Below are 19028 nucleotides of genomic sequence, written 5' to 3' on the forward strand. Positions count from 1 at the left end.
AGTGGCGACGCGCGGATCGGCCGAGTGGTGATGAGGTGACCAACCGAGTGGCGACGCGCGGAGCGGCCGAGTGGTGATGACGTAACCAACCGAGAGGCAACGCGCGGGGCGGCCGAGTGTTGATGACGTGGCCAATCAAGTAGCGACGCGCGGAGCGGCCAAATGGTTATGAGGTGACCAACCGAGTGGCGAGGCCCCCGAGTGGTGACGCGCGGAGCGGCGGAGTGGTGATGAGGTGACCAACCGAGAGGCAACGCGTGGGGCGGACAAGTGGTGATGAGGCGACCAACCAATTGGCGACGCGCGAAGCGGCCAGTGGTGATGAGGTGACCAACCGAGTGGTGACGACCAGAGTGGCCGAATGGTTATGAGGTGACCAACCGAGTGGCGACGACCGGAGCGGCCGAATGGCGATGAGGTGACCAACCGAGTGGCGACGCCCGAAGCGCTCGAGTGGTGATGAGGTGACCAACTGAGTGGCGACGCGCGGAGCGGCCGGGTGATGATGAGGTGACCAACCAAGTGGCGACGCTTGGAGCGGCCGAGTGGTGATGAGGTGACCAACCGAGTGACGACGCACTGTGCGGGCCAGTGGTGATGAGGTGATCAACCAAGTGGCGACGCGCGGAGCGGCCGAGTGGTGATGAGGTGATCAACCGAGAGACGACGCGTGGGGCGGCCGAATGGTGATGAGGTGACCAATCAAGTGGCGACCCGCGGAGCGGCCGAATGGTTATGACGTGACCAACCAAGTGGCGGTGCGCGGAGCGGCCGAGTGGTGATGAGGTGACCAACTGAGTGGCGACGCGCGGAGCGGCCGGGTGATGATGAGGTGACCAACCAAGTGGCGACGCTTGGAGCGGCCGAGTGGTGATGAGGTGACCAACCGAGTGACGACGCACTGTGCGGGCCAGTGGTGATGAGGTGATCAACCGAGTGCCGACGCGCGGAGCGGCCGAGTGGTGATGAGGTGATCAACCGAGAGACGACGCGTGGGGCGGCCAAATGGTGATGAGGTGACCAATCAAGTGGCGACCCGCGGAACGGCCGAATGGTTATGAGGTGACCAACCAAGTGGCGGCGCGCGGAGCGGCCGAGTGGTGATGAGGTGACCAATCGAGTGGCGACGCGCGGAGCGGCCGAGTGGTGATGAGGTGACCAACCGAGAGGCAACGCGCTGGGCGGCCGAGTGGTGATGAGGTGACCAACCAAGTGGCGATGCGCAGTGCGGCTGAATGGTGATGAGGTGACCAACCAATCCGACTCTTGGGGTGGCCAAATGGTTATGAGGTGACCAACCGAATGCAACTCTATGGGCGGCCGAATGGTGATGAGGTGACCAACCGAGTGGCGATGCACGGGGCGGCCAAGTGGTGATGAGGTGATCAACCATGTGGCGACGCGCGGAGCGGCCGAGTGGTGATGAGGTGATCAACCAAGATACGACGCGCGGGACGGCCGAATGGTGATGAGGTGACCAATCAAGTGGCGACTCGCGGAGCGGCCGAATGGTTATGAGGTGACCAACCGAGTGGCGACGCCCAGAGCGGCCGAGTGTTGATGAGGTGACAAACCAAATGGCGACGCGTGTCGCGGCCGAGTGGTGATGAGGTGACCAACCGAGTGGCGACGCGCGGAGCCGAGTGGTGATGAGATGACCAACCGAGTGGCGACGCGCGGATCGGCCGAGTGGTGATGAGGTGACCAACCGAGTGGCGACGCGCGGAGCGGCCGAATGGTGATGAGGTGACCAACCGAGTGGCGAGGCCCCCAACTGGCGACAAGCGGAGCGGCAGAGTGGTGTTGAGGTGACCAACCGAGAGGCAACGCGCGGGGCGGCCGAGTGGTGATGAGGCGACCAACCGATTGGCGACGCGTGAAGCGGCCAGTGGTGATGAGGTGAATAACCGAGTGACGACGACCGGAGCGGCCGAATGGTGATGATGTGACCAACCAAGTGGCGACGCGCGGAGCGGCCGAATGGTTATGAGGTGACCAACCGAGTGGCGACGACCGGAGCGGCCGAATGTCGATGAGGTGACCAACCGACTGGCGACGACCGGAGCAATCGAGTGGTGATGAGGTGACCAACTGAGTGGCGACGCGCGGAGCGGCCGGGTGGTGATGAGGTGACCAACCAAGTTGCGAAGCTTGGATCGGCCGAGTGGTGATGAGGTGACCAACCGAGTGACGACGCACGGGGCGGGCCAGTGGTGATGAGGTGATCAACCGAGTGGCGACGCGCGGAGCGGCCGAGTGGTGACGAGGTGATCAACCGAGAGACGGCGCGCGAGGCAGCCGAATGGTGATGAGGTGACCAATCAAGTGGCGACCCATGGAGCGGCCCAATGGTTATGAGGTGACCAACCGAGTGGCAACGCGCTGGGCGGCGATTGGTGATGAGGTGACCAACCGAGTGGCGACGCGCGGAGCTGAGTGGTGATGAGGTGACCAACCGAGTGGCGACGCGCGGAGCGGACGAGTGGTGATGAGGTGACCAACCGAGAGGCAGCACGCTGGGCGGCCGAGTGGTGATGAGGTGACCAACCATGTGGCGATGCACAGTGCGGCTGAATGGTCATGAGGTGACCAACCAATGCGACTCTTGGGGCGGCCAAGTGGTGATGAGGTGACCAACCAAGTGGCAATGCGTAGTGCGGCTGAATGGTGATGAGGTGACCAACCGAATGCGACTCTTTGGGCGGCCGAATGGTGATGAGGTGACCAACCGAGTGGCGATGCACGGGGCGGCCCAGTGGTGATGAGGTGATCAACCATGTGGCGACGCGTGGAGCGGCCGAGTGGTGATGAGGTGATCAACCAAGATACGACGCGTGGGACGGCCGAATGGTGATGAGGTGACCAATCAAGTGGCGACTCGCGGAGCGGCCGAATGGTTATGAGGTGACCAACTAAGTGGCGACGCCTAGAGCGGCCGAGTGGTGATGAGGTGACCAACCAAGTAGCGACGCGCGTCGCGGCCGAGTGGTGATGAGGTGACCAACCGAGGGGCAACGCGCGGAGCCGAGTGGTGATGAGATGACCAACCGAGTGGCGACGCGCGGATCGACCGAGTGGTGATGAGGTGACCAACCGAGTGGCGACGCGTGGAGCGGCCAAGTGGTGATGAGGTAACCAACCGAGAGGCAACACGCGGGGCGGCCGAGTGGTGATGAGGTAACCAACCGAGAGGCAACGCGCGGGGCGGCCGAGTGGTGATGACGTGGCCAATCAAGTAGCGACGCGCGGAGCGGCCAAATAGTTATGAGGTGACCAACCGAGTGGCGAGGCCCCCGAGTGGCGACGCGCGGAGCGGCGGAGTGGTGATGAGGTGACCAACCGAGAGGCAATGCGTGGGGCGGCCGAGTGGTGATGAGGCGACCAACCAATTGGCGACGCGCGAAGCGGCCAGTGGTGATGAGGTGACCAACCGAGTGGTGATGACCGGAGTGGCCGAATGGTTATGAGGTGACCAACCGAGTGGCGACGACCGGAGCGGCCGAATGGCGATGAGGTGACCAACCGAGTGGCGACGCGCGGAGCGGATGGGTGGTGATGAGGTGACCAACCAAGTGGTGACGCTTGGAGCGGCGGAGTGGTGATGAGGTGACCAACCGAGTGACGACGCACTGTGAGGGCCAGTGGTGATGAGGTGATCAACCGAGTGGCGACGCGCGGAGCGGCCGAGTGGTGATGAGGTGATCAACCGAGAGACGACGCGTGGGGCGGCCGAATGGTGATGAGGTGACCAATCAAGTGGCGACCCGCGGAGCGGCCGAATGGTTATGAGGTGACCAACCGAGTGGCGGCGCGCGGAGCGGCCGAGTGGTGATGAGGTGACCAATCGAGTGGCGACGCGCGGAGCGGCCGAGTGGTGATGAGGTGACCAACCAAGTGGCGATGCGCAGTGCGGCTGAATGGTGATGAGGTGACTAACCAATCCAACTCTTGGGGCGGCCAAATGGTTATGAGGTGACCAACCGAATGCGACTCTATGGGCGGCCGAATAGTGATGAGGTGACCAACCGAGTGGCGATGCACGGGGCGGCCCAGTGGTGATGAGGTGATCAACCATGTGGCGACGCGCAGAGCGGCCGAGTGGTGTTGAGGTGATCAACCAAGATACGACGCGTGGGACGGCCGAATGGTGATGAGGTGACCAATCAAGTGGCGACTCGCGGAGCGGCCGAATGCTTATGAGGTGACCAACTGAGTGGCGACGCCCAGAGCGGCCGAGTGTTGATGAGGTGACCAACCAAGTGGCGACGCGTGTCGTGGCCGGGTGATGATGAGGTGACCAACCAAGTGGCGACGCTTGGAGCGGCCGAGTGGTGATGAGGTGACCAACCGAGTGACGACGCACTGTGCGGGCCAGTGGTGATGAGGTGATCAACCGAGTGCCGACGCGCGGAGCGGCCGAGTGGTGATGAGGTGATCAACCGAAAGACGACGCGGGAGGCGGCCGAATGGTGATGAGGTGACCAATCAAGTGGCGACCCGCGGAACGGCCGAATGGTTATGAGGTGACCAACCAAGTGGCGGCGCGCGGAGCGGCCGAGTGGTGATGAGGTGACCAATCGAGTGGCGACGCGCGGAGCGGCCGAGTGGTGATGAGGTGACCAACCGAGAGGCAACGCGCTGGGCGGCCGAGTGGTGATGAGGTGACCAACCAAGTGGCGATGCGCAGTGCGGCTGAATGGTGATGAGGTGACCAACCAATCCGACTCTTGGGGCGGCCAAATGGTTATGAGGTGACCAACCGAATGCAACTCTATGGGCGGCCGAATGGTGATGAGGTGACCAACCGAGTGGCGATGCATGGGGCGGCCCAGTGGTGATGAGGTGATCAACCATGTGGCGACGCGCGGAGCGGCCGAGTGGTGATGAGGTGATCAACCAAGATACGACGCGCGGGACGGCCGAATGGTGATGAGGTGACCAATCAAGTGGCGACTCGCGGAGCGGCCGAATGGTTATGAGGTGACCAACCGAGTGGCGACGCCCAGAGCGGCCGAGTGTTGATGAGGTGACCAACCAAGTGGCGACGCGTGTCGCGGCCGAGTGGTGATGAGGTGACCAACTGAGTGGCGACGCGCGGAGCGGCCGGGTGATGATGAGGTGACCAACCAAGTGGCGACGCTTGGAGCGGCCGAGTAGTGATGAGGTGACCAACCGAGTGACGACGCACTGTGCGGGCCAGTGGTGATGAGGTGATCAAGCGAGTGGCGACGCGCGGAGCGGCCGAGTGGTGATGAGGTGATCAACCGAGAGAAGACGCGTGGGGCGGCCGAATGGTGATGAGGTGACCAATCAAGTGGCGACCCGCGGAGCGGCCGAATGGTTATGAGGTGACCAACCAAGTGGCGGCGCGCGGAGCGGCCGAGTGGTGATGTGGTGACCAATCGAGTGGCGACGCGCGGAGCGGCCGAGTGGTGATGAGGTGACCAACCGAGAGGCAACGCGCTGGGCGGCCGAGTGGTGATGAGGTGACCAACCAAGTGGCGATGCGCAGTGCGGCTGAATGGTGATGAGGTGACCAACCAATCCGACTCTTGGGGCGGCCAAATGGTTATGAGGTGACCAACCGAATGCAACTCTATGGGCGGCCGAATGGTGATGAGGTGACCAACCGAGTGGCGATGCACGGGGCGGCCCAGTGGTGATGAGGTGATCAACCATGTGGCGACGCGCGGAGCGGCCGAGTGGTGATGAGGTGATCAACCAAGATACGACGCGCGGGACGGCCGAATGGTGATGAGGTGACCAATCAAGTGGCGACTCGCGGAGCGGCCGAATGGTTATGAGGTGACCAACCGAGTGGCGACGCCCAGAGCGGCCGAGTGTTGATGAGGTGACAAACCAAATGGCGACGCGTGTCACGGCCGAGTGGTGATGAGGTGACCAACCGAGTGGCGACGCGCGGAGCCGAGTGGTGATGAGATGACCAACCGAGTGGCGACGCGCGGATCGGCCGAGTGGTGATGAGGTGACCAACCGAGTGGCGACGCGCGGAGCGGCCGAATGGTGATGAGGTGACCAACCGAGTGGCGAGGCCCCAACTGGCGACAAGCGGAGCGGCAGAGTGGTGTTGAGGTGACCAACCGAGAGGCAACGCGCGGGGCGGCCGAGTGGTGATGAGGCGACCAACCGATTGGCGACGCGTGAAGCGGCCAGTGGTGATGAGGTGAATAACCGAGTGACGACGACCGGAGCGGCCGAATGGTGATGATGTGACCAACCAAGTGGCGACGCGCGGAGCGGCCGAATGGTTATGAGGTGACCAACCGAGTGGCGACGACCGGAGCGGCCGAATGTCGATGAGGTGACCAACCGACTGGCGACGACCGGAGCAATCGAGTGGTGATGAGGTGACCAACTGAGTGGCGACGCGCGGAGCGGCCGGGTGGTGATGAGGTGACCAACCAAGTTGCGAAGCTTGGATCGGCCGAGTGGTGATGAGGTGACCAACCGAGTGACGACGCACGGGGCGGGCCAGTGGTGATGAGGTGATCAACCGAGTGGCGACGCGCGGAGCGGCCGAGTGGTGACGAGGTGATCAACCGAGAGACGGCGCGCGAGGCAGCCGAATGGTGATGAGGTGACCAATCAAGTGGCGACCCACGGAGCGGCCCAATGGTTATGAGGTGACCAACCGAGTGGCAACGCGCTGGGCGGCGATTGGTGATGAGGTGACCAACCGAGTGGCGACGCGCGGAGCTGAGTGGTGATGAGGTGACCAACCGAGTGGCGACGCGCGGCGCGGACGAGTGGTGATGAGGTGACCAACCGAGAGGCAACACGCTGGGCGGCCGAGTGGTGATGAGGTGACCAACCATGTGGCGATGCACAGTGCGGCTGAATGGTCATGAGGTGACCAACCAATGCGACTCTTGGGGCGGCCAAGTGGTGATGAGGTGACCAACCAAGTGGCAATGCGCAGTGCGGCTGAATGGTGATGAGGTGACCAACCGAATGCGACTCTTTGGGCGGCCGAATGGTGATGAGGTGACCAACCGAGTGGCGATGCACGGGGCGGCCCAGTGGTGATGAGGTGATCAACCATGTGGCGACGCGTGGAGCGGCCGAGTGGTGATGAGGTGATCAACCAAGATACGACGCGTGGGACGGCCGAATGGTGATGAGGTGACCAATCAAGTGGCGACTCGCGGAGCGGCCGAATGGTTATGAGGTGACCAACTAAGTGGCGACGCCTAGAGCGGCCGAGTGGTGATGAGGTGACCAACCAAGTAGCGACGCGCGTCGCGGCCGAGTGGTGATGAGGTGACCAACCGAGGGGCAACGCGCGGAGCCGAGTGGTGATGAGATGACCAACCGAGTGGCGACGCGCGGATCGGCCGTGTGGTGATGAGGTGACCAACCGAGTGGCGACGCGTGGAGCGGCCAAGTGGTGATGAGGTAACCAACCGAGAGGCAACACGCGGGGCGGCCGAGTGGTGATGAGGTAACCAACCGAGAGGCAACGCGCGGGGCGGCCGAGTGGTGATGACGTGGCCAATGAAGTAGCGACGCGCGGAGCGGCCAAATAGTTATGAGGTGACCAACCGAGTGGCGAGGCCCCCGAGTGGCGACGCGCGGAGCGGCGGAGTGGTGAAGAGGTGACCAACCGAGAGGCAATGCGTGGGGCGGCCGAGTGGTGATGAGGCGACCAACCAATTGGCGACGCGCGAAGCGGCCAGTGGTGATGAGGTGACCAACCGAGTGGTGATGACCGGAGTGGCCGAATGGTTATGAGGTGACCAACCGAGTGGCGACGACCGGAGCGGCCGAATGGCGATGAGGTGACCAACCGAGTGGCGACGCGCGGAGCGGACGGGTGGTGATGAGGTGACCAACCAAGTGGTGACGCTTGGAGCGGCCGAGTGGTGATGAGGTGACCAACCGAGTGACGACGCACTGTGAGGGCCAGTGGTGATGAGGTGATCAACCGAGTGGCGACGCGCGGAGCGGCCGAGTGGTGATGAGGTGATCAACCGAGAGACGACGCGTGGGGCGGCCGAATGGTGATGAGGTGACCAATCAAGTGGCGACCCGCGGAGCGGCCGAATGGTTATGAGGTGACCAACCGAGTGGCGGCGCGCGGAGCGGCCGAGTGGTGATGAGGTGACCAATCGAGTGGCGACGCGCGGAGAGGCCGAGTGGTGATGAGGTGACCAACCAAGTGGCGATGCGCAGTGCGGCTGAATGGTGATGAGGTGACCAACCAATCCGACTCTTGGGGCGGCCAAATGGTTATGAGGTGACCAACCGAATGCGACTCTATGGGCGGCCGAATAGTGATGAGGTGACCAACCGAGTGGCGATGCACGGGGCGGCCCAGTGGTGATGAGGTGATCAACCATGTGGCGACGCGCGGAGCGGCCGAGTGGTGTTGAGGTGATCAACCAAGATACGACGCGTGGGACGGCCGAATGGTGATGAGGTGACCAATCAAGTGGCGACTCGCGGAGCGGCCGAATGCTTATGAGGTGACCAACTGAGTGGCGACGCCCAGAGCGGCCGAGTGTTGATGAGGTGACCAACCAAGTGGCGACGCGTGTCGCGGCTGAGTGCTGATGAGGTGACCAACCAGGTGGCGACGCGCGGAGCCGAGTGGTGATGAGATGACCAACCGAGTGGCGACGCGCGGATCGGCCGAGTGGTGATGAGGTGACCAACCGAGTGGCGATGCGCGGAGCGGCCGAATGGTGATGAGGTGACCAACCGAGTGGCGAGGCCCCCAAGTGGCAACAAGCGGAGCGGTAGAGTGGTGTTGAGGTGACCAACCGAGAGGCAACGCGCGGGGCGGCCGAGTGGTGATGAGGCGACCAACCGATTGGCAACGCGTGAATAACCGAGTGGCGACGACCGGAGCGGGCGAATGGTGATGATGTGACCAACCAAGTGGCGACGCGCGGAGCGGCCGAATGGTTATGAGGTGACCAACCGAGTGGCGACGACCGGAGCGGCCGAATGTCGATGAGGTGACCAACCGACTGGCGACGCCTGGAGCAATCGAGTGGTGATGAGGTGACCAACTGAGTGGCGACGCGCGGAGCGGCCAGGTGGTGATGAGGTGACCAACCAAGTGGCGAAGCTTGGAGCAGCCGAGTGGTGATGAGGTGACCAACCGAGTGACGACGCATGGGGCGGGCCAGTGGTGATGAGGTGATCAACCGAGTGGCGACGCGCGGAGCGACCGAGTGGTGATGAGGTGATCAACCGAGAGACGGTGCGCGGGGCGGCCGAATGGTGATGAGGTGACAAATCAAGTGGCGACCCGCAGAGCGCCCGAATGGTTATGAGGTGACCAACCGAGTGGCGGCGCGCGGAGTGGCCGAGTGGTGATGAGGTGACCAAGCGAGTGGCGACGCGCGGAGCGGCCGATTGGTGATGAGGTGACCAACCGAGAGGCAACGCGCCGGGCGGCCGAGTGGTGATGAGGTGACCAACCAAATGGCAATGCATAGTGCGACTGAATGGTGATGAGGTGACCAACCAAATGCGACTCTTTGGGCGGCCGAATGGTGATGAGGTGACCAACCGAGTGGCGATGCACGTGGCGACCCAGTGGTGATGAGGTGATCAACCGTGTGGCGACGAGCGGAGCGGCCGAGTGGTGATGAGGTGATCAACCAAGATACGACGCGTGGGACGGCTGAATGGTGATGAGGTGACCAATAAAGTGGCGACTCATGGAGCGGCCGAATGGTTATGAGGTGACCAAACGAGTGGCGACGCCCGGAGCAGCCGAGTGGTGATGAGGTGACCAACCAAGTGGCGACGCGCGTCGCGGCCGATTGGTTATGAGGTGACCAACCGAGTGGCAACGCGCGGAGCGGCTAGTGGTGATGAGGTGACCAACCAAGTGGCGACGAACGGAGCGGCCGAGTGGTGATGAGGTGACCAACCGAGTGGCGACACGCGGAGCGGCCGAGTGGTGATGAGGTAACCAACCAAGAGGCAACGCGCGGGGCGGCCGAGTGATGATGATGTGACCAACCAAGTAGCGACGCGCGGAGCGGCCGAATGGTTATGAGGTGACCAACCGAGTGGCGAGGCCCCCGAGTGGCGACGCGCGGAGCGGCGGAGTTGTGATGAGGTGACCAACCGAGAGGCAACGCGTGGGGCGGCCGAGTGATGATGAGGCGACCAACCAATTGGCGACGCGCCAAGCGGCCAGTGGGGATGAGGTGACCAACTGAGTGGCGACGACCGGAGCGGCCGAATGGTGATGAGGTGACCAATTGAGTGGCGACGGGCGGAGCGGCCGAGTGGTGATGAGGTGACCAATCGAGAGGCAACGCACTGGGCGGCCGAGTGGTGATGAGGTGACCAACCAAGTGGCGATGCGCAGTGCGGCTGAATGGTGATGAGGTGACCAACCAATCCGACTCTTGGGGCGGCCAAGTGGTGATGAGGTGACCAACTAAGTGGCAATGTGCAGTGTGGCTGAATGGTGATGAGGTGACCAACCGAATGCAACTCTTTGGGCGGCCGAATGGTGATGAGGTGACCAACCGAGTAGCGATGCACGGGGCGGCCTAGTGGTGATGAGGTGATCAACCGTGTGGAGACGCGCGGAGCGGCCGAGTGGTGATGAGGTGATCAACGAAGATACGACGCGCGGGACGGCCGAATGGTGATGAGGTGACCAATCAAGTGGTGACTCGCGGAGCAGCCGAATGGTTATGAGGTGACCAACCGAGTGCCGACGCCCAGAGCGGCCGAGTGGTGATGAGGTGACCAACCAAGTGGCGACGCGCGTCGCGGCCGAGTGGTGATGAGGTGACCAACCGAGTGGCGACGCGCGGAGCCGAGTGGTGATGAGATGACCAACCGAGTGGCGACGCGTGAAGCGGCCGAGTGGTGATGAGGTAACCAACTGAGAGGCAACGCGCGGGGCGCCCGAGTGGTGATGACGTGACCAATCAAGTAGCGACGCGCGGAGCGGCCGAATGGTTATGAGGTGACCAACCGAGTGGCGAGGCCCCCGAGTGGCGACGCGGAGAGCGGCAGAGTGGTGATGAGGTGACCAACCGAGTGGCAACGCGCGGGGCGGCCGAGTTGTGATGAGGCGACCAACCGATTGGTGACACGCGACGCGGCTAGTGGTGATGAGGTGACCAACCGAGTGGCGACGACCGAAGCGGCCGAATGGTTATGAGGTGACCAACCGAGTGGCGACGCTTGGAGCGGCCGAGTGGTGATGAGGTGACCAACCGAGTGACGACGCACTGTGAGGGCCAGTGGTGATGAGGTGATCAACCGAGTGGCGACGCTTGGAGCGGCCGAGTGGTGAGGAGGTGACCAAGCGAGTGACGACGCACGGGGCGGGCCAGTGGTGATGAGGTGATCAACCGAGTGGCGACGCGTCTAGCGGCCGAGTGGTGATGAGGTGATCAACCGAGAGACGACGCGCGGGGCGGCCGAATGGTGATGAGGTGACCAATCAAGTGGCGACCAGCTGAGCGGTAGAGTGGTGATGAGGTGACCAACCGAGTGGCGACGACCGGAGCGGCCGAATGCTGATGAGGTGACCAACCGAGTGGCGACGCGCGGAGCGGCCGAATGGTTATGAGGTGACCAACCAAGTGGCGACGACCGGAGCGGCCGAATGGAGATGAGGTGACCAATCAAGTGGCGACGACCGGAGCGGCCGAATGGCGATGAGGTGACCAACCGAGTGGCGACGCGCGGAGCGGACGGGTGGTGATGAGGTGACCAACCAAGTGGTGACGCTTGGAGCGGCCGAGTGGTGATGAGGTGACCAACCGAGTGACGACGCACTGTGAGGGCCAGTGGTGATGAGGTGATCAACCGAGTGGCGACGCGCGGAGCGGCCGAGTGGTGATGAGGTGATCAACCGAGAGACGACGCGTGGGGCGGCCGAATGGTGATGAGGTGACCAATCAAGTGGCGACCCGCGGAGCGGCCGAATGGTTATGAGGTGACCAACCGAGTGGCGGCGCGCGGAGCGGCCGAGTGGTGATGAGGTGACCAATCGAGTGGCGACGCGCGGAGCGGCCGAGTGGTGATGAGGTGACCAACCAAGTGGCGATGCGCAGTGCGGCTGAATGGTGATGAGGTGACCAACCAATCCGACTCTTGGGGCGGCTAAATGGTTATGAGGTGACCAACCGAATGCGACTCTATGGGCGGCCGAATAGTGATGAGGTGACCAACCGAGTGGCGATGCACGGGGCGGCCCAGTGGTGATGAGGTGATCAACCGTGTGGCGACGCGCGGAGCGGCCGAGTGGTGTTGAGGTGATCAACCAAGATACGACGCGTGGGACGGCCGAATGGTGATGAGGTGACCAATCAAGTGGCGACTCGCGGAGCGGCCGAATGCTTATGAGGTGACCAACTGAGTGGCGACGCCCAGAGCGGCCGAGTGTTGATGAGGTGACCAACCAGGTGGCGACGCGTGTCGCGGCCGGGTGATGATGAGGTGACCAACCAAGTGGCGACGCTTGGAGCGGCCGAGTGGTGATGAGGTGACGAACCGAGTGACGACGCACTGTGCGGGCCAGTGGTGATGAGGTGATCAACCGAGTGCCGACGCGCGGAGCGGCCGAGTGGTGATGAGGTGATCAACCGAGAGACGACGCGTGGGGCGGCCGAATGGTGATGAGGTGACCAATCAAGTGGCGACCCGCGGAACGGCCGAATGGTTATGAGGTGACCAACCAAGTGGCGGCGCGCGGAGCGGCCGAGTGGTGATGAGGTGACCAATCGAGTGGCGACGCGCGGAGCGGCCGAGTGGTGATGAGGTGACCAACCGAGAGGCAACGCGCTGGGCGGCCGAGTGGTGATGAGGTGACCAACCAAGTGGCGATGCGCAGTGCGGCTGAATGGTGATGAGGTGACCAACCAATCCGACTCTTGGGGCGGCCAAATGGTTATGAGGTGACCAACCGAATGCAACTCTATGGGCGGCCGAATGGTGATGAGGTGACCAACCGAGTGGCGATGCATGGGGCGGCCCAGTGGTGATGAGGTGATCAACCATGTGGCGACGCGCGGAGCGGCCGAGTGGTGATGAGGTGATCAACCAAGATACGACGCGCGGGACGGCCGAATGGTGATGAGGTGATCAACGAAGATACGACGCGCGGGACGGCCGAATGGTGATGAGGTGACCAATCAAGTGGTGACTCGCGGAGCAGCCGAATGGTTATGAGGTGACCAACCGAGTGCCGACGCCCAGAGCGGCCGAGTGGTGATGAGGTGACCAACCAAGTGGCGACGCGCGTCGCGGCCGAGTGGTGATGAGGTGACCAACCGAGTGGCGACGCGCGGAGCCGAGTGGTGATGAGATGACCAACCGAGTGGCGACGCGTGAAGCGGCCGAGTGGTGATGAGGTAACCAACTGAGAGGCAACGCGCGGGGCGCCCGAGTGGTGATGACGTGACCAATCAAGTAGCGACGCGCGGAGCGGCCGAATGGTTATGAGGTGACCAACCGAGTGGCGAGGCCCCCGAGTGGCGACGCGGAGAGCGGCAGAGTGGTGATGAGGTGACCAACCGAGTGGCAACGCGCGGGGCGGCCGAGTTGTGATGAGGCGACCAACCGATTGGTGACACGCGACGCGGCTAGTGGTGATGAGGTGACCAACCGAGTGGCGACGACCGAAGCGGCCGAATGGTTATGAGGTGACCAACCGAGTGGCGACGCTTGGAGCGGCCGAGTGGTGATGAGGTGACCAACCGAGTGACGACGCACTGTGAGGGCCAGTGGTGATGAGGTGATCAACCGAGTGGCGACGCTTGGAGCGGCCGAGTGGTGAGGAGGTGACCAAGCGAGTGACGACGCACGGGGCGGGCCAGTGGTGATGAGGTGATCAACCGAGTGGCGACGCGTCTAGCGGCCGAGTGGTGATGAGGTGATCAACCGAGAGACGACGCGCGGGGCGGCCGAATGGTGATGAGGTGACCAATCAAGTGGCGACCAGCTGAGCGGTAGAGTGGTGATGAGGTGACCAACCGAGTGGCGACGACCGGAGCGGCCGAATGCTGATGAGGTGACCAACCGAGTGGCGACGCGCGGAGCGGCCGAATGGTTATGAGGTGACCAACCAAGTGGCGACGACCGGAGCGGCCGAATGGAGATGAGGTGACCAATCAAGTGGCGACGACCGGAGCGGCCGAATGGCGATGAGGTGACCAACCGAGTGGCGACGCGCGGAGCGGACGGGTGGTGATGAGGTGACCAACCAAGTGGTGACGCTTGGAGCGGCCGAGTGGTGATGAGGTGACCAACCGAGTGACGACGCACTGTGAGGGCCAGTGGTGATGAGGTGATCAACCGAGTGGCGACGCGCGGAGCGGCCGAGTGGTGATGAGGTGATCAACCGAGAGACGACGCGTGGGGCGGCCGAATGGTGATGAGGTGACCAATCAAGTGGCGACCCGCGGAGCGGCCGAATGGTTATGAGGTGACCAACCGAGTGGCGGCGCGCGGAGCGGCCGAGTGGTGATGAGGTGACCAATCGAGTGGCGACGCGCGGAGCGGCCGAGTGGTGATGAGGTGACGAACCAAGTGGCGATGCGCAGTGCGGCTGAATGGTGATGAGGTGACCAACCAATCCGACTCTTGGGGCGGCTAAATGGTTATGAGGTGACCAACCGAATGCGACTCTATGGGCGGCCGAATAGTGATGAGGTGACCAACCGAGTGGCGATGCACGGGGCGGCCCAGTGGTGATGAGGTGATCAACCGTGTGGCGACGCGCGGAGCGGCCGAGTGGTGTTGAGGTGATCAACCAAGATACGACGCGTGGGACGGCCGAATGGTGATGAGGTGACCAATCAAGTGGCGACTCGCGGAGCGGCCGAATGCTTATGAGGTGACCAACTGAGTGGCGACGCCCAGAGCGGCCGAGTGTTGATGAGGTGACCAACCAGGTGGCGACGCGTGTCGCGGCCGGGTGATGATGAGGTGACCAACCAAGTGGCGACGCTTGGAGCGGCCGAGTGGTGATGAGGTGACGAACCGAGTGACGACGCACTGTGCGGGCCAGTGGTGATGAGGTGATCAACCGAGTGCCGACGCGCGGAGCGGCCGAGTGGTGATGAGGTGATCAACCGAGAGACGACGCGTGGGGCGGCCGAATGGTGATGAGGTGACCAATCAAGTGGCGACCCGCGGAACGGCCGAATGGTTATGAGGTGACCAACCAAGTGGCGGCGCGCGGAGCGGCCGAGTGGTGATGAGGTGACCAATCGAGTGGCGACGCGCGGAGCGGCCGAGTGGTGATGAGGTGACCAACCGAGAGGCAACGCGCTGGGCGGCCGAGTGGTGATGAGGTGACCAACCAAGTGGCGATGCGCAGTGCGGCTGAATGGTGATGAGGTGACCAACCAATCCGACTCTTGGGGCGGCCAAATGGTTATGAGGTGACCAACCGAATGCAACTCTATGGGCGGCCGAATGGTGATGAGGTGACCAACCGAGTGGCGATGCATGGGGCGGCCCAGTGGTGATGAGGTGATCAACCATGTGGCGACGCGCGGAGCGGCCGAGTGGTGATGAGGTGATCAACCAAGATACGACGCGCGGGACGGCCGAATGGTGATGAGGTGACCAATAAAGTGGCGACTCGCGGAGCGGCCGAATGGTTATGAGGTGACCAACCGAGTGGCGACGCCCAGAGCGGCCGAGTGTTGATGAGGTGACCAACCAAGTGGCGACGCGTGTCGCGGCCGAGTGGTGATGAGGTGACCAACTGAGTGGCGACGCGCGGAGCGGCCGGGTGATGATGAGGTGACCAACCAAGTGGCGACGCTTGGAGCGGCCGAGTGGTGATGAGGTGACCAACCGAGTGACGACGCACTGTGCGGGCCAGTGGTGATGAGGTGATCAAGCGAGTGGCGACGCGCGGAGCGGCCGAGTGGTGATGAGGTGATCAACCGAGAGAAGACGCGTGGGGCGGCCGAATGGTGATGAGGTGACCAATCAAGTGGCGACCCGCGGAGCGGCCGAATGGTTATGAGGTGACCAACCAAGTGGCGGCGCGCGGAGCGGCCGAGTGGTGATGAGGTGACCAATCGAGTGGCGACGCGCGGAGCGGCCGAGTGGTGATGAGGTGACCAACCGAGAGGCAACGCGCTGGGCGGCCGAGTGGTGATGAGGTGACCAACCAAGTGGCGATGCGCAGTGCGGCTGAATGGTGATGAGGTGACCAACCAATCCGACTCTTGGGGCGGCCAAATGGTTATGAGGTGACCAACCGAATGCAACTCTATGGGCGGCCGAATGGTGATGAGGTGACCAACCGAGTGGCGATGCACGGGGCGGCCCAGTGGTGATGAGGTGATCAACCATGTGGCGACGCGCGGAGCGGCCGAGTGGTGATGAGGTGATCAACCAAGATACGACGCGCGGGACGGCCGAATGGTGATGAGGTGACCAATCAAGTGGCGACTCGCGGAGCGGCCGAATGGTTATGAGGTGACCAACCGAGTGGCGACGCCCAGAGCGGCCGAGTGTTGATGAGGTGACAAACCAAATGGCGACGCGTGTCGCGGCCGAGTGGTGATGAGGTGACCAACCGAGTGGCGACGCGCGGAGCCGAGTGGTGATGAGATGACCAACCGAGTGGCGACGCGCGGATCGGCCGAGTGGTGATGAGGTGACCAACCGAGTGGCGACGCGCGGAGCGGCCGAATGGTGATGAGGTGACCAACCGAGTGGCGAGGCCCCCAACTGGCGACAAGCGGAGCGGCAGAGTGGTGTTGAGGTGACCAACCGAGAGGCAACGCGCGGGGCGGCCGAGTGGTGATGAGGCGACCAACCGATTGGCGACGCGTGAAGCGGCCAGTGGTGATGAGGTGAATAACCGAGTGACGACGACCGGAGCGGCCGAATGGTGATGATGTGACCAACCAAGTGGCGACGCGCGGAGCGGCCGAATGGTTATGAGGTGACCAACCGAGTGGCGACGACCGGAGTGGCCGAATGTCGATGTGGTGACCAACCGACTGGCGACGACCGGAGCAATCGAGTGGTGATGAGGTGACCAACTGAGTGGCGACGCGCGGAGCGGCCGGGTGGTGATGAGGTGACCAACCAAGTTGCGAAGCTTGGATCGGCCGAGTGGTGATGAGGTGACCAACCGAGTGACGACGCACGGGGCGGGCCAGTGGTGATGAGGTGATCAACCGAGTGGCGGCGCGCGAGGCAGCCGAATGGTGATGAGGTGACCAATCAAGTGGCGACCCACGGAGCGGCCCAATGGTTATGAGGTGACCAACCGAGTGGCAACGCGCTGGGCGGCGATTGGTGATGAGGTGACCAACCGAGTGGCGACGCGCGGAGCTGAGTGGTGATGAGGTGACCAACCGAGTGGCGACGCGCGGAGCGGACGAGTGGTAATGAGGTGACCAACCGAGAGGCAACACGCTGGGCGGCCGAGTGGTGATGAGGTGACCAACCATGTGGCGATGCACAGTGCGGCTGAATGGTCATGAGGTGACCAACCAATGCGACTCTTGGGGCGGCCAAGTGGTGATGAGGTGACCAACCAAGTGGCAATGCGCAGTGCGGCTGAATGGTGATGAGGTGACCAACCGAATGCGACTCTTTGGGCGGCCGAATGGTGATGAGGTGACCAACCGAGTGGCGATGCACGGGGCGGCCCAGTGGTGATGAGGTGATCAACCATGTGGCGACGCGTGGAGCGGCCGAGTGGTGATGAGGTGATCAACCAAGATACGACGCGTGGGACGGCCGAATGGTGATGAGGTGACCAATCAAGTGGCGACTCGCGGAGCGGCCGAATGGTTATGACGTGACCAACTAAGTGGCGACGCCTAGAGCGGCCGAGTGGTGATGAGGTGACCAACCAAGTAGCGACGCGCGTCGCGGCCGAGTGGTGATGAGGTGACCAACCGAGGGGCAACGCGCGGAGCCGAGTGGTGATGAGATGACCAACCGAGTGGCGACGCGCGGATCGGCCGAGTGGTGATGAGGTGACCAACCGAGTGGCGACGCGTGGAGCGGCCAAGTGGTGATGAGGTAACCAACCGAGAGGCAACACGCGGGGCGGCCGAGTGGTGATGAGGTAACCAACCGAGAGGCAACGCGCGGGGCGGCCGAGTGGTGATGACGTGGCCAATGAAGTAGCGACGCGCGGAGCGGCCAAATAGTTATGAGGTGACCAACCGAGTGGCGAGGCCCCCGACTGGCGACGCGCGGAGCGGCGGAGTGGTGATGAGGTGACCAACCGAGAGGCAATGAGTGGGGCGGCCGAGTGGTGATGAGGCGACCAACCAATTGGAGACGCGCGAAGCGGCCAGTGGTGATGAGGTGACCAACCAAGTGGTGATGACCGGAGTGGCCGAATGGTTATGAGGTGACCAACCGAGTGGCGACGACCGGAGCGGCCGAATGGCGATGAGGTGACCAACCGAGTGGCGACGCGCGGAGCGGACGGGTGGTGATGAGGTGACCAACCAAGTGGTGACGCTTGGAGCGGCCGAGTGGTGATGAGGTGACCAACCGAGTGACGACGCACTGTGAGGGCCAGTGGTGATGAGGTGATCAACCGAGTGGCGACGCGCGGAGCGGCCGAGTGGTGATGAGGTGATCAACCGAGAGACGACGCGTGGGGCGGCCGAATGGTGATGAGGTGACCAATCAAGTGGCGACCCGCGGAGCGGCCGAATGGTTATGAGGTGACCAACCGAGTGGCGGCGCGCGGAGCGGCCGAGTGGTGATGAGGTGACCAATCGAGTGGCGACGCGCGGAGCGGCCGAGTGGTGATGAGGTGACCAACCAAGTGGCGATGCGCAGTGCGGCTGAATGGTGATGAGGTGACCAACCAATCCGACTCTTGGGGCGGCCAAATGGTTATGAGGTGACCAACCGAATGCGACTCTATGGGCGGCCGAATAGTGATGAGGTGACCAACCGAGTGGCGATGCACGGGGCGCCCCAGTGGTGATGAGGTGATCAACCATGTGGCGACGCGCGGAGCGGCCGAGTGGTGTTGAGGTGATCAACCAAGATACGACGCGTGGGACGGC

Source organism: Triticum urartu, chromosome 3A, assembly GCF_056163025.1.
Source record: "Triticum urartu cultivar PI428250 chromosome 3A, HENAU_Tu73, whole genome shotgun sequence".
Lineage (NCBI taxonomy): Eukaryota > Viridiplantae > Streptophyta > Magnoliopsida > Poales > Poaceae > Triticum > Triticum urartu.